Source organism: Tauraco erythrolophus, chromosome 10 (assembly GCF_009769465.1).
Source record: "Tauraco erythrolophus isolate bTauEry1 chromosome 10, bTauEry1.pri, whole genome shotgun sequence".
Classification (NCBI taxonomy): Eukaryota; Metazoa; Chordata; class Aves; order Musophagiformes; family Musophagidae; genus Tauraco; species Tauraco erythrolophus.
The window spans coordinates 20494990-20512591 of record NC_141474.1 but is presented as its reverse complement, the minus strand read 5'-3'; positions in this window follow the sequence as shown (position 1 = coordinate 20512591).

The window sequence follows — 17602 nt, the reverse complement described above, 5'->3', positions numbered from 1 at the left end:
AGAGCTAAGGATTTTTTTTTTTTTTTTGAGGGGAGTGGTGGCAGATAACAACACACAAAAAAAATCTCTTTATATTCAAATGTTGTTTTAGCAGCTTTCTAAATAAAACTTTATGATCTATTCTCAGCTTGGATGTGAGGTCATCTCTAAACCAATATCAATAAATAGGAAACATGATCCCTCCAGATATCCTAAAAACTAGGGAAAATCCAAAAGCTTCATTTTCTGCACAGCTGATAACAAAGGACATTTGCAGAACCTGTAACGGGAAGCCAACCCTTCCTACACAGCTTTGATGAAATTCTGCCATTTCCCTTAATCTGAGATGATAGCTGTCCTATCAGTAAGGCTTTCAGCAAATATAGAGAAACTAGCCTGTGCTTTATTTGAAGCATCACATGAGTAGCCGGTTCATGAGAAATATTTAATGAGATTTTTTTTAAATAGATAAAATATATTATTTCTTGTTAAAAAATAAAGTATTGCATGCAGAAAAAGTACTGCAAGTCAAGAACTTGGGTTCCACTCACATCCTGTTAATGAACTACATCTGATCCGAGGCATGACATTAAGCCTGGTCTTGTCTCTAGTCCTTAGAAGATATGCAGCTGAACCTAAAAAGAGCACAGAGAGTCTCCACAGACTTTTCCCTGATGAGATGATTTAAATACATTATTTATTTATCTGTTTCAATAAATGCTACCCGTGAAGAAAGTTTGGTAGTGGGCATAACTGGTGCATTACTCTCATTCATGTCCTCTACAGATTTCTAAGACATGCAAAATTTTCACTCAAAATCCTTCATTCCTCATATTTCAGCTCTTAGTATAGGTCAAAACAGTCGTTCTTTCCTGGAAATTTTGCCTATATAAAGCCCTCCTCCAAATATTAGTGTACTTATGGTGCATGTTATAAGTATTGTCTCTTATTTTCATTCACACCTTTCATTCTCTTCTTAAGGATGGATCTCATTCTATAAAATTTTTGTCCAAATACCTTTTCTTTTGCTACAAATCTGTCCCTAGAACATTCACCTTCTGCTAAGACATCTGCCTACAGTTGGCTCAAAAAAGGCCAGAAAACTGTAATATATAAATTAGGAAACTGCTCCTTGCTACATTTCAAGATTTAACCTTTGGTAATATTTTGTACTTCATTTGGTTTTGACTCTAGAGTCAATGATGATCATGCACGACACAACTTTTGCCTACAATTCAGAGCAGTGCATGTGGACATGTAGTGTAAGTTCAGAGCTATAACAAAAAAGGGACTAAAGATGCAGGTTGCTTCTAAATCCTAAATACAAAACAACTCAGAGGACAAAGATTAAGGCTGTGAAGTAGCTTTATAGAACAGTAAAATCTTTAAGATAGGCACTATATAGTTCATATAGTCCATAGGGAAAAGCTGGCCTACAGGCACAAATACTACTAGTTTCCATTTTTCATACTAGATTTTAAAAAAATTTCTGACAGTACGTAAAAAGCACAAGAAATGACATTTTTTTCCTAGGACAGCTTTTGCGGCCAAAAGTAATTTGTTCCTACTTTGTAAGTTTATATATATTGCTAGCTAGTTAATCATGGAGAATATTCTACTCTTCAATATTTTACTATAAGTACACAGAAAACTAAAAAAAAAAGGACTTGGAAATAAAGACCTTCCAACCTCCAGAGAAAGGTATTATTGTAGTATGTCAAATAGAGAGCACATCTTTTATTAAGAATTGATCAAATTACAGACAAAAGATAACAATTAGACAAACCAATTTTTCGAAAACAAACTAACCTGGAAAAAATAGGAGCCCTTACTATCTGATGTAGAATTATCAATTTGCCACACCTTTTCTTTTACACTTAGCGAAAGAGAAGAAAACTCAAAAATAAATTTCTCCATGACTAGAAAGTCAATTAAACATTTCACATTTGGAAGAAGGTGTAATGAAAAATAATTATATAGAAAGTATGGTTTATTTTTGGAATCATAGAATGTTTAGGGTTGGAAGGGAACACAACATAGACCGTAATAAAATTATTTGAAACCTCATCTTTACCTTCATTTTAAGACTGAGGGGAAAAAGATTAACAAAGAATCTCCCCACAGGTCCAGCTACATTATCCTGCTTAATATCATTCAGTCATTCCATTCACATTCCCCCAAAACATAGAATGTATTTGAACTGTGAGAGAAACTCAGCTATGTAAAACACTGAAATCTCTAATTTGAGTAGCATAGTAAGATCATGAGCCAAATAGATCCTGAAATGTTATTTCAGTAGGCTGTAGGAAGTTTACAAGTTTATCATCGCTATTAAACATGGTCCAGTGCTCTGGTTTTTTTTTCAAGACTGCTCAACATACCCTGCTGCTGGTAGATTGGTGATTCTGAAAATTCTGTATTTTTGAAGTAATTTCTGGCCCTGCAGAAGTGACCCCTTGTCACCTTCAACTCATCAACTGTTCTCCTTTGACATCCAAAAAGATAGTTTAGCACTTTGAAAGCACTTATCACAAATGGTGTCTTATGGTAAACCTTTTGTCTTTGCATGCCATTATTCAGTTTTCCTTCCAGCTTTCTGAGCAGCTCTGTTCAATAGAGTCTAATTCTAAACAAGTGCTGTACGTGTGCAGTACAGCATTTACCTTCCATTTTCCTACTTAGCTCATCAACTCACAATGTGATGGTCATTTTCAAACTAAAGTTTCCATCTGTGACTGCTGCCTTGAGCTTAATTTAAAAAGCTTTACAGTCATTCCAGCTGCTAGTTTCTGCTATTTCTCCACTGTTGTGGTGATAAAGGTATTACATTCCTTGAATAGTTTATCTATGTGAAACATACTAGTTCTTGGATATTTAAGAAACTCCCAAACTTGAGCTTTTTTTGCCTTGTAGACCAGCAGAATCCCTTTCTCAGCAGTGAACACTTTCACACACTACATTCTAGTTTCCCAATAACTTTAAGGCAATGGGGCCAAATCCTGAGCTGGTATGGATTACATAGCCTCTACTGAGGCCAATGCAGCCTAATAATCTCAGCTGAGAGAATGACTTAAATTTTTGGTATCCATCTTGCTCAGCCTAAAGTAATCTCTAAGAAGTAATGTGAACCATGATTTAAAGTATGCCCACATGCGAAAATGTGAATTGTAGTCACTGTGATTAACACAGTGGCCCTGTAATGCACTCTGAAAGTTACTGAAGGAGCTGTAGAACAGCCCTGAAAATATTGGCCAATGTGAGAAGCAGAGGAGTCAGGCACGGCTGATATTGTGTCAAGTGGGCTAACTTCGGAGCTCCAGCAATAATCTTCAGGGTGCTGCTTATGTGAACCAAACGTTTCTCTGACAATCCTTTAATGAAATAAAAAAGAAATATGACCTATACTCCTTTGACCAGACTTTCACCTGATATGTGCTTGCAACATAATAAAATTAGTAAATTCATATTATTTTCTTAATAGAGAGTCGCCTTTTTCCTCAGGATAGAAAAAATAAAAAATTGATGCAACATGGATAGCTTCCAAACTCCTAATTACAGCTTGGAAGTTTCTTCAAGACAATTTTGTATTGCCATATAACATGTTATAAAATTCAGAGAAATGGCTAACTGCTACAAGAACAAAGAAGAATTTTATGTGAACATACATTAAAAGAAAAAGCGTTTAACAACTTGGTATATGTTTTCAGGTTTCACGGAATGGATTATATTAGTCAAAATTAATCTGGACGTTAATGGCCTGTTTCTCTTCTCACATCACTTTTACACTGATATAACTCAATTAAGTTCAATGCAGTTATTTCTGATTTACAATACAGTGTCTGAGCGGATCAGATCCTCAGATTTTAATGTATCTACCATGACAATATAAATAAGCATATGAATCCTCACTGTGAATCAGAAACATTTGAAACAGATAGGGAGCTTAGCACAGGAATAGCATAATGTTACATCTTTGGAGTTTGGGAGGGTTTAGTGGTTTTGTTCTTTTTTTAAAAAAAAAAAATCAAATCAAACCAACAAAACCCACCCCAAACTTCTGCAATGCTCTACATAGTTCTAAGAACCTTTCTGAATTACTTCTTGATATGCAATTTTAATATCCTTCTCTCTTTGACAAGGTCAGGCCTGCTTTCTCTTTTAGGCAGCTCAGAAGACTCAAATTATAGCTAATTGCTTTGATTATTGGTTCTGTAACCTCTAATTCCCCATGACCTCTTCCAAGCCCATTTTCAATTTAATGAGCCAAACTAGTAAAGCTTATACTGGACTTTTGATGCGAGCTGCCACAATGTCTTGACAAATTAAGTGTTCCACATACTACGTTGCTTTCAGACCAAATGAAACAGCAGAACTAATGTTGTTATTTTTCTTTTAAGTTATATCATTTGTCTGTACAGAAAAGTTGCTTTTCACATAAAAAAGAAAACCAAAACAAAACTCATTTTTCTACACTACATTCTGTAACTTTATGTTGGCCATGCTTGTTCCATACAGGCTGGTTCCTCAAAGATTTAAAAAAAAATAAAATAAATATATATATATATTTGTATGACTCAAACATTGTAACTTTCATTGTTTTCTTATCCACTTTGATTAAGCTACACTGACTTATTCCAAGAACTCCACCAGGGCGGACACTGTACCAGAGATGGAAACATCCTTACAGAGGACATTAAGAAACTTCCATGCCTCTTCCCAACAAAAATGAGGTTATTATATTAAAAGTATTTTTAGTCTAGCTAGTTTATACCACTCTGTTTCTAGAATTGTCAGGGTTATCTTTTTTGCAGCTATTTACTGCACTGCAGCAATTCAGCTTTCTTGAGGGTTAAATGTGACTTGAACTAGGCAGGCAGTGCACAAAACCATACTGCCTGGCCCTTTGTTTTTTTGGGGGGATGTAGGATCAATGTCAAGATTTTTTCTAAACCAGAACTCAAAGGGATGTAAAGAATAAGGTATTTGTCCTTCATGCTTATCTTGGCCATAGTATTTCACGCTCCCTGTTTCTTTAAAGCTAGGCTCACTAGACTGGTGTCCGTTGTTTTGTTTCATGGTGATAATGTCCCTATTTATTCATTTTTAATACTCAGTACAGGAGTAATATCTTGTTTTCCAGTGCATTCAGACAAAGCAAAGGTGTTATCAATATTAATCTAAATATTAATCTACTAGCATTAAGTTTAAAAACTGAAGATCTTTATATGGCCAGTCATCCCATAATCTCTTATGTGCACCTTTGTCTTTTCCATCTGCCTTTGAGGGATCAGAAACATTATCATAAATCTCAAATATTCATGTGCCACCTCTGAAAATTTGACCCTGTAAGGACTTCAGGCACCTAAAAGTTAACATATATCTTTGAGATAGCTGATCCTTAAAGTAGAATCCAGATACCTCCATCTCATTATGGCCTTGAGAAAGATATCTCTGTCTACTTTGGATCTATAACTGCCCTTCAGAAACTGACAGCTATATACACATATTTTTAATGTGGCGACCATCTTTTATATGATGATCTTGTTACTGACCTAGTTAGCTGCATAACTCCCACCAAACTGATGGAAGCAATTCCTTCATGAAATGTAAGAGGCTGAAATAGAAATCCTTTGTTTCCCCAAGGGAGTTTACAAACCCTCTGAACGCTGAGCTACTACAAGCAATCCGTATTCTCTATTTCTCCAGTAAAATGAGGATCCAGAAATAAAGGGAATATATCAGGTAAACTTGTCCTGCAGCCTAATGCCTCAAACAGTTAGGAAATTCTTTATAAAGTATAGTATTATAAAAAACTAAAGATTTGACAGTAAAGCTTTAAATTTGTTGACTAGATCACTGATTACAATCAATTCCAGTGAAAAATATTTAACGGTGGCCATTTCTTTAGAAGTCCTGCTAATTTTGTGTATTAATAGTATTTGTTAATATTGGATTTAATACATGGATCTTCCTGTAAAGATAACCTACACAACAAGGTTATTTTCAATTAAATATTTATCTAGGTTTACATAAGCAAGTAAAACCAAATAACCAGTTTTTACTGGTCACCAGTTCTAATAATAAGCAAATAATGATTAAATGATCACTACTATAAAATTCTTACACTTATACACCTGATTTAGCTTTGTATTACTCCAACAAAATCAGTTAATTAATTCAGTGAACTCCAAACAATGTAAAATCACCCTCAGTGGAAGCATGAATCTTATATTAGGAGTACTTAGGTTTCCAACTCCTAGTCTCATCTGCTATCAAGAGATTTTCTTGGATACCAAAGTTCCAAGTAAACAGTCCAATAAAATTAAAAGAAAATCAATTCTAATAAGAAAACATGTATGATCAAAGTCTGAAATTCTTTCTCTTAAACTAAGCCATCATTTTATGTCATGAGCATAACAGAAGAGCTGTTAAAACAAGAGAAGTGTAACTCTTTTAGTTTTTCTTATTTAGATTTTTAAAATTGTTTTTATTATTATAAATGCTATTCCTTCTCTTTTAAACAAAACAAAACTCAAAGCTCCCTTCCCACACTTTGCCCCAGGTCTGATAGTGGGATGAGGTGTTGACTTGTTTCAGGAAAGTTGTTTTCTCTTTGGCTTTGAAAGATGTACATTTGTAAGTGTTTTTGTAAAATTGTCTCTCTGAATTGAATCACATTACCTTCATTATCTCAAATAGTGAATGGTTGGGATACATAGAGTGGTAGGAGGAAAAGAAAAAAAGGGTACTACAGGTAGCTAATTAACACCTTCTGGATGGGACTGGATATCTTAGAATCAACTTTAGTGCCTCCATACCATTCTCCCCAGCACTTACTTTTCCGGTACTGCAGTACAAAGACACCTCTGCTAGTTTCTAGCCAACTCACATCTAATTTATATATGTATTGTCAAAAGGACAAAAGGACCAGTTGGGTTTTTTAGAGTGTTTTTGTTTGTTTGTTTTAAACATCTACTTAACTGTTAGAAAAAAGTATCCATTAAGGCCCTCTTCACCACTCCTAAAGAATAACTTCCAGTACACCACATTGTAAGTGTGCACTTCAGTCAAATTTGAGCATTTTACTACAAGTTACTACAACCACTACCAAGAGTATCTTGTCTCCATAAACTTCTCACTGTGATGCTCTCCTTTACAAACTATATGTACTATCCAGCAAGTGACTCAAGAGACTTCTTAGTTATGGGTCAGTATTTTTTTTTTTTTGTTTTTAAACCTTTTCAGATTGTTACTATTAAATTAGATTTTGAAAGATTATATTGCTTGAGATATCTATGTTAACCTTAGAGTGAATATAGCTCAAAATAAAAACTGAAGCTTAGTGCTTTGGTGAATATGAGCCAGACTTATGTATTTCAGGTTAATCCTAGCCAGTGATTTAAAAAAATATTTTTAATTTTTTTTCATGTGATATACTGAAGCTCTAATCTAACCTGGTCTAAGGTATTCACATATTGGGCTGATCAATTTTTTGTTCTACATTAGAGCAGTATTTTCCTCATTCCAAGACATGTTGCAGGACAGTCTTAATCAAGATAAGGAATTATCAGTATATTTCCAGAGCAGTTAAAGACAGATTATAATTGGATTGAAAGGTAATTTGATATCTGAGATTGAACAATATCAAAGGACAGAGAGGTGGAAAAACCTCCCAAATGGTGATCTCTGGCCCACTAGAAGGAAAGTGACAGAGATATCCTTACCTACCCCTTGCACAGAAAGACAGACACAAGATCATTCCCGGGAAAGTAGGCAAGACATGAAGATAAGAGTGTTCAGATCACATGACATCAACTATCACTGTAAGAAATGCTAGCATTAACTGCAGCTGTGACAAAACACTCAAGAAAACGTATTTTCATTCATATTATTTAGTACATGGTATTATATGAATCCTGAAAATGGTGGGGGAATTACAATTTTTCTAGGTGTTTACAGAAAGATATGTGAAGGCAAAGGATGAAACGCAATATGGAAAACAATTGGCAAAACAGGACAGGACTGCTCTCAGTACACAGCCCTATCCACTGTGCCATACTGCCTTAGGGAAGGGAAAAAAGCGAAGGAACTATGCACAACCATCTTTCCTACTCTTGACATTATTCAGTCAGCACTAGGCAGAGGTAATGAAGTGACTGTACAATGTACTGAGGGCTCATCTGGCTCACTGGCAAGGCTGCCAGTGTAGTGCTTTTGCCCTGAAGGGGCTGAAAATATTTGAAATCAACAACTTGATCTACTGGGATTGTGACAGCAGGTCTGTATCTTTTTAGTGCAGAGCGTCAAACTGAAGAAAACAGGGAAAGCAACGTGGGACAAATATTTTGACCTTACAGTGCTGTGCTGTGGCGTTACCTACAAGTGTTACCATTTTCCCTGCTAACGCTTGCCAGGAGCAATACCTTCTGCTATAGTTATGACTGGTCTTGTTTATGTACATGTTTCATTATACGCTGGCAGAGAAAGTCGTTAATGTTAACAGTTTGATTCTAAAAGTCCTGTCTATTCCATTCAGAAATGTACAAATCATTTAATAAATAGAAATAACTTTCTCAGATCAGGCAAAGGATATGTAAACTTAAAGAATTTTTTTTTTAATAGCCAGAAATCATGTTGACAGGACCTTGAGATATAATAATTGCCAAGAAAAAGATAACTCCAGTATATTGTTCGCAAATGAAAATTGCAATACTTAACAATACACAAGACAAAACTATCTGATACTGCATGTCTTCAATGGTCAGATAGAAGGTTCATATTTTTCAAGTGATTCTTCTTGTTTTTTTATTGTTAGTAATGATACAGGTCTGCTATACAGTGAAAGTCAAAGTTAGCGAAATAGTGTATGTGAGTAATGCAGAGGCTTCTTTCCCCTGCCCAACCCCCCAAAAGGCCGTTTTTATTCTTATTCTTCCAGAACAGAGGAAACCAAAATTCTGCATATAGAATCATAGAATAGTTTTGGTTGGAAGATACCTTTAAAGCTCATCTAGTCCAACCCTCCCTGTACTGAGCAGGAACAACTTCAACCAGATCAGGTTGCTGAGAGACCCATCGAATCTGACCCTTGAATGTTTCCAGGGATGGGGTATCTACCACCTCTCTGGGCAACCTGTTCCACTGTTTCACCACTCTCATTGTAAAAAAATTCTTCCTTATATGTAGTCTAAATCTACCTATCTATCATATACATTTATATTCCTGGAATCACAGAATGGTTTGGGTTGGAAGCAAACTCAAAGATCATCTAGTTCCAATCCCCCTGCCATGGGCACGGAAACCCTCCACTACACCAGGTTGCCCAAAGCCTCATCCAACCTGCCCTTGAACACTTCCAGGGATGAGGCATCCACAACTTCTCTGGGCAACCTGTTCCACTGCCTCACCACTCTCATAGTGAAGAATTTCTTCCCAAGATCTAACCTAAATTTCCCCTCTTTCAGTTTAAAGCCATTGTCCTTTGTCCTATCGCTACATGCCCTTGTAAAAAGTCCCTCTCCAGCTTTCCTGTAGGCACCCTTTAGGTACTGGAAGACTGTATAAAAGCTTTCCGGAGCCTTCTCTTCTCCAGGCTGAACAACCTCAACTCTCTCAACCCGTCTTCACAGGAGAGGTGCTCCAGCCGTCAGATCATCTTTGTGGCCCTCCTCTGGACTCACTCCAACAGCTCCACGTCTTTCTTATGTTGGGGACACCAAAACTGAATGAAGTACTCCAGGTGGGGTCTCATGAGAGCAGAGTAGAGGGGCAGAATCATCTCCCTTGACCTGCTGGCCACACTTGTTTGGATGCAGCCCAGGATATGGTTGGTTTTCTGGGCTGCAAGCACACATTGCTGGCTCATGTTCAGCTTTTCATCAACCAACATCCCCAAGTCCTTCTCCTCAAGGCTGCTATCAAACCATTTTCCATCCAGCCTGTATTTGTGCTTGCAATTGCACCAATCCATGTGCAGGACTTTGCAATTAGCTTTATTGAACTTCACGAGGTTCATATAGGCCCACCTCTCAAGCTTGTCAAGGTCCCTCTGGATGGCATCCCTTCCCTCCAGCATGTCGACCACACCACACAGCTTGGTGTCATCAGCAAACTTGCTGAGGGTACACTCAATCCCACTGTCCATGTCACCAACAAAGATGTTAAACAGCACTGGCCCCAGTACCAACCCTTGAGGAACACCACTTGTCACTGTTCTCCACTTGGACATCGAGCCATTGACCACAACTCTTTGAGTGCAACCATCCAGCCAATTCATTATCCACTATGTAGTCCATCCGTCAAATCCATGTCTCTCCAATTAAGAGACAAGGATGTCATGTGGGACAGTGTCAAATGCTTTGCACAGGCCCAGGTAGATGACATGAGTTGCTCTTCCCTTGTCCACCAACGCTGTAACCCCATTGCAGAAGGCCACCAAATTTGCCAGGCATCATTTGCCCGTAGCAAAGCCATGTTGGCTGTCACCAATCACCTCCTTATTTTCCATATGCTTTAGTTTAGTTTCCAGGAGGATCTGCTCCTTGATCTTGCCGGGCACAGAGGTGAGGCTGACTGGCCTGTAGTTCACTGTGTCCTCCTTTTTTCTCTTTTTTAAAATAGGGTCTATGTTTCTCATTTTTCAGTCGGTATGAACTTCATTGGGCAGCCACGACTTCTGAAATACGATGGATAGTGGCTTAGCAACTTCATCTGCCAGTTCCCTCAGGACTTGCAGATGCATCTCATCAGGTCCCATGGACTTGTGCACCTTCAGGCTCCTTAGATGGTCTCAAACCTGATCTTCTCCTACAGTGGGCAGTTCTTCATTCTCCCAGTCCCCGTCTTTATCTTCTGTGACTTGGGCAGTGCAGCTAGAGCACTTGTCAATGAAGACTGAAGCAAAAAATTTGAGTACCTCATCCTCCTCCATATCCCAGATAACCAGGTCTCCTGTTTCCTTCCGAAGAGGGCCCACATTTTCCGTAGCCCTGCTTTTATCACCAACATACCTACAGAAGCTTTCCTTGTTTCTGTTGATGTCCCTGGCCAGATCTAATTCTATCAAGGCTTTAGCCTTCCTAACCTGATACCCGGCTGCCCAGACAATTTCTGTTTATTCCTCCCAGGCTACCCATCCTTGCTTCCACTGTCTGTAGGCTTCTTTTTTTGTGTTTGAGTTTGTACAGGAACTCCTTGCTCATCCATGCAGGTCTCCTGATGGTTTTGCCTGACTTCCTCTTTGTTGGGATGCATCATTCCTTAGCTTGGAGGAGGTGATCCCTGAATATTAACCAGCTTTCTTGGGCACCTCTTCCCTCCAGGGCTTTATGCCATGGTACTCTACCAGGCATAGCATCTGTCCTTATTGGTCACTCTATCACTTGGAGAAGGAAATTATCATCAACACATTCCAGCAACCTCCTGGATTGGTTATGCTTTGCTGTGTTGCCCCTCCAAGAGATACTGGGGTGGCTGAAGTCTCCCATGAGGACTAGGGCTCATGAATGTGAGGCTGCTCCGATCTGTCTATAGGCAGTCTAATCTGCTCAGTCTTCCTGGTTGGATGGCCTGTAGCCATGTCACCTGTCCCTGTCCTCCCTTTAATTCTGATCCATAAGCTCTCGGTTGGCTCCTCATCCATTCCTAGGTGGAGTTCCATGCATTCCAGCTGCTCATTGACATAGAGGGCGACACCTCCTTGTCTCCCCTGCCTGTCCATCCTAAAGAGCCTATATCCTTCTATTCCAACGCTCCAGAGGTAGGAGCAATCACAGCTCCGTGATGTTAATAACATCATAGCCCTGCAGGTGTGCGCACATCTCTAACTCCTCTTGTTTATTCCCCATGCTTCGTGCGTTTGCATAGAGGTATTGAAGTTTTTAATTTATTTAATTAATTAATCTATCACATATCTATTGTATCTATCTTCATTGCGACTTCCAGTTTAGCAAATTAAATAAACCAGAAAGAAAAGCTGTATTAGATCTATAAGGCATTAATTAAATCCAGGATGTATGTGACTACAGGCTCCTTCAGACTCTTACAGTGAAAATATTCTGAACAGAATTAAAATCACATATTTATTTCATATTGTAATGCCATTATTAATGTTTAGGCATATCAATACAGTCAACAATAAGAAAAATGACTTTATGAATCTCAGTGTCTAAAAGCTTTTCGACTAGGATTAATATACAAAGATATTATAATATGCATAATAGTAATTGAAGTACATAGTTAAAAAAATAACTCTAAGCTATTCCAAATACTTACATGTATGTATGGTATAAGTGTCTTAGTGTCACAATTGTACCATGGCATAGAAAAATATTAATTAAAAAAAGTATTTTAAGAATTTTGGGACAGAACAGTTGTTTTCTTGTACCTCCTGATGAAATATGTTATTTTCAAAACTCTTCCTATATCAAATGTTATTCTATTATGTAACTGGATCACCATAATTAATGTGATAAATTCAGAAACTTGAATCTGCTGATGCGAGAAGAAGAAGAGTGTGTGATATTTAAATATCTTTTGGAGAATGATATTGAAAGTGCAGTATTCACAACAGAGCAGGACTGTTGAATATTAATAAAAATATGGTGCTCACTTTTCTAGATACATATACTGAGGTGGTTCTACTGTTTATTTCAGTGTGAAATAAGTTATTAATCATAAGCACACAGTCAAACATTCAGTACTACCAACAGAGTCTGCAAGTGACAGGAATTTATTTTTAATTTTGTTTTTTTTTTTTTTTCTGCCTAAATTAATCATGAGAGCACTCAATGCATCATTTGTAATTTTCTAGCTTAAAAGCTGTCATACATTTTTTCACAGATCAGAAACACAACAATGTAACTTAAGCAATGAGTCATCATTAATATCCGGTGCTAAAACCCCACAAAATGAAAATTATTCACCCATATCATTAAGTACTTTCTTTGGGAGTACTAAAGGAAGTACTTCCTTGAAGAATGAAGACTTGATGGCCAAGTTTAGCAGTATCTCTCTCAAATAAGAATCAAGCAGTTAGACCCTGTATTTGCAACTAACAGATCAATCTCTTCTAATACAGAAAAATTTTATCTCACTCTCTAACAGTGAAGCAATGCATTTCAGTAATTTTTCTTTCTATCACAGTGAATAGTTATATCTCCTGATAATGTGAAATATAATTTTTCTTCCCTAAGAAGAAAGAGCTATTCTTGCTATTTACCATGGTTTTAGGTTGACATTTTATTTACACGTTGCTTCTCTCCATCTGAGGTTTCACACTGATGGTCCTTTGAGGAAATTAAGTACCCCAAAGCACTACCTCTTTCAGTGTTTTGAAGAATTTGAATTAAGATTCCCTGTAGTAAGTTGCAAAATTGTTCAAAATTGACTCTAGGCATCCTAAGAACCCTAAAGCTTCTAAGGGACTTGTTTAAAACTAAAAACTGAATATCTCCTGAAGGAAAACTACATGTCAGATTTATATTATAATGTGTTATTGTGCTTTTTGTTCTAATTGGGTTTGAAGCCAAAATGCTGTTGTTTTGCAAACGTTCCTGAAGTATTATTCTGTTATTATTATTTCCACATAGAAAAACAACCAAACAAATAGCATACAAATAACAGCACCAGAACAAAAGCAATTGTGGCAATTTTTCCATCCGTTATCCATATTATTTAATTATACAGTTTTACGTCATATATGAGGAAGAAGTTTTAATATTTATGGAGAAGCACAGTTATAGGTTACATTTTATACAAATAAAGAAAAATTACTTTAACTGAATGTCTAAGAGAACATTATTTTGAAAATTTTAGCTTAGCCTCAAGAATTAGATAAGGAATATGAAAAAGTAAATCATATCTGCCAATAAAGGATACATAATCGTCAGCAAATTTGTACCACTACTTTGCACTTCAGCAATATTAAAATATTCTTATTTAAAGCTAATAAAAACAGTAAAAGCAGTCAAGATATAAGAAGCCTAAATGCACTGTTTCTTTAGTCATAGAAATTTCTTGAGAACTGTTACTTCCTTTATGGACATTTAAATCTTCTTCAATACAGACTACAGTTTACTCTATTTTTTCCTCTGTATCACACCTAAATGTACATTTGATTCAAATATAAATGTAGAGTTATTCATTGAGGGTTAGATTTTTGGACATAACAGAGTATGAGGCTGCTGCATATTCTGAATAGAATCACAATATGAGTAATAGAAGTACTGTGTAATAGATTTTTGTAATAATAGAAACTCTTTCATCTTTGAGATTTAATCTTTTGAGACAGAAAGATGACGTAGCAATTACTTTATGTTACTTTATCACTTTGTCAAAACTTTTCCCTTTAAAAATTATGCCTGGTTACCATTTATCATATACTCTATGCATGTCTATGTATGTAAGTGAAACTCAGACAGGTAATGGCAACTTCGCCAAACCAAGCAAAAAAGTCGAAAACCCCACCAAACAAACCCACAACAATCCTCAGTCTTTTGAAGAAACGCACGTTAGATATACCTAATAGCTCAATAGGTTTTCTGGAGATAAAAAACGGAGGCTCTGTTCTTGTTCATCTTAATGAATCAGAGTGTCTCAGGATTCCTTCATGATTTTCATACGATAAAGTTGGCCCTTATCTTTGTTTTTATATAACCAGTGTAAATTGATGGATATACTTTAATTATTAAATTTCTCCTCCACTGATTTAGTTTCAAATCAACCTTTTTTGATTTGCCCCAGTCCACTCTACACAGCTACATCAAGCAAGAGTAAACTAATCCAGTCTAACATCATGAAGAAGCTAACACATCAGAAGCTGTGCGAGTGACCAGGGATCAGGTGAGGAAGGCTAAAGCCCTGAAGGAATTGAATTTGGCAAGGGATATAAAAAGCAATAAGAAATGCTTCTATAGGTATGTAGGGGACAAAAGGAAGTCCAAGGAGAATGTAGGCCCCCTCCGGAAGGATACTGGTGCTCTGGTCACCCGCGACATAGAGAAGGCTGAGGTACTCAATGAATTTTTTGCCTCAGTCTTCACTGATAAAGCCTCTTGTCTTACCACCCAAGCTGTGGAAAGAACTAGCAGGGACTGTGAGGATGAACCACCGCCCACTGTACTTGAAGAGCAGGTTCGGGAACATCTGAGGAACTTGAAGGTGCACAAGTCCATGGGACCTGATGAGATCCATCCGCGGGTCCTGAAGGAACTGGCGGATGAAGTTGCCAAGCCACTGGCCATTGTATTTGAGAAGTCGTGGCGGTCTGGCGAGGTCCCCGATGACTGGAAGAGAGGGAACATAACCCCCATGTTTAAAAAGGGGAACAAGGAGGACCCGGGCAACTACAGGCCGGTCAGCCTCACCTCTGTGCCTGGCAAGGTCATGGAGCAGATTCTCCTGGGAACCATGCTAAGGCACATGGAGAGCAAGGAGGTGGTGGGTGACAGCCAACATGGCTTCACCAAAGGCAGATCGTGCCTGACCAACTTGGTGGCCTTTTATGATGGGGTGACAACATCAGTGGACAAGGGTCGACCAACGGATGTCATCTACCTGGACTTGTGCAAAGCTTTTGACACTGTCCCGCACGACATTCTTCTCTCTAAACTAGAGAGGCATGGGTTTGATGGATGGACCACTCGGTGGATAAGGAATTGGCTCAATGGCCGTATTCAGAGAGTAGTGGTCAACGGCTCGATGTCCATGTGGAGACCGGTCACGAGTGGCGTCCCTCAGGGGTCCGTGTTGGGCCCGGCCCTCTTCAACATCTTTGTCGGTGACGTGGACAGTGGCATGGAGTGCACCCTCAGCAAGTTCGCCGATGACACCAAGCTGTGTGGTGCCGTTGACACGCTGGAAGGGAGGGATGCCATCCAGAGGGACCTCGACAGGCTGGAGAGGTGGGCCCGTACCAACCTCATGAAGTTTAACCAGGCCAAGTGCAAGGTCCTACATCTGGGTCATGGCAATCCCAGGCACAAATACAGACTGGGCGGAGAATGGATCGTGAGCAGCCCTGAGGAGAAGGACTTGGGAGTACTGGTGGACGAGAAGCTCAATATGAGCCGGCAATGTGCTCTTGCGGCCCAGAAGGCCAACCGCGTCCTGGGCTGCATCAAGAGGAGCGTGGCCAGCAGGTCAAGGGAGGTGATTCTCCCCCTCTACTCTGCCCTCGTGAGACCTCACTTGGAGTATTGCGTCCAGTTCTGGAGTCCCCAACATAAGAAGGACATGGACCAGTTGGAGAGGGTCCAGAGGAGGGCCACGAAGATGATAAGAGGGCTGGAGCACCTTTCCTATGAGGACAGGCTGAAAGAGTTGGGGCTGTTCAGCCTGGAGAAGAGGAGGCTCCGGGGTGACCTTATATCGGTCTTCCAGTACCTCAAGGGGGCCTACAAGAAAGATGGGGAGAGGCTGTTCAGGAGGGCCAGTTGTGATAGGACAAGGGGTAATGGTTTTAAAATAGAGGGAGGTAGATTCAGGTTGGATATTAGGAAAAAATTTTTTACCATGAGAGTTGTAGAACACTGGAACAGGTTGCCCAGAGAGGTGGTGGATGCTCCATCCCTGGAGACGTTCAAGGCCCGGTTGGATGAGGCCCTGAGCAACCTGATCTAGTTGGAGATATCCCTGTTCCTTGCAGGGGGGTTGGACTAGATGACCTTTGAAGGTCCCTTCCAGCCCTAACGATTCTATGATTCTATGATTCTATCATAAAGTTATTTCATAGTTGTAGTTGGTACTTGATAGGATATCAAATATTTCCTCTGAAGTTTGTTTCTTGAGAGTTCTAAATTTGACAAAGCATATCTAATTACAGGAACAGCTCCTTTCAGATTGAAGGACTAAGGGATTGCTCACTCAGCTGATGTGTTAAATTCGGAGTTAATGACCTGGATTCTTAAGATGGTCCAGCCTTCTAGACTAAGACAGATAGCTATGACTCCAAGGCTGTATATATACCTGAGAAAAAGAATGGTATGAGAAACTTCAGTTGAACACTCCTTACCTTCTACTAGGAAAATCTTCCCACTGAGTGAAATATGTTTCACACTAGATCCAGCTCCTTCACTCATATGGTATTTGAGATTTGGGTATCCACAACAAGTCTGAAATGGTGCCAGTACAGGCATAGTGAGACTATGCCATGCTTCATTACTTTGAGATACATCATAACACTCAGGTCTTAAATACACAAACAAGCAGAAAATCACTACACTCAAAATTCCAATGTTGAAACTATTCAGATTCTTGAAACAAACATTTAAATTGCGGTTTACTGAACGGATTAAAATTCTATTCTCTCAATGTCTACATGTTTCCGCACTACAGGAAACAGATGGCCTTTGACATCAACCAACCTTTGGAAAGAAAAGGGAAAGGAAATCAAGTACAAGCCAAGTCAATGTGCATTTCAGGTTGCTCGTTCACACACAAGTTCTTTACAAGCATACATCTCAACCCAGTCCACACAGAAGGAATATCTACTCTATTTTCACTCGCATTTTAATTCTCAGTAGGAAAATAACAGAAGGTCTAGTACCAGTTATACCAAAACAGTAAGGTACTTCAACTGTATAGAAGAGACTACATTAGAGGAGACCTATTTTGATGCAGCCGT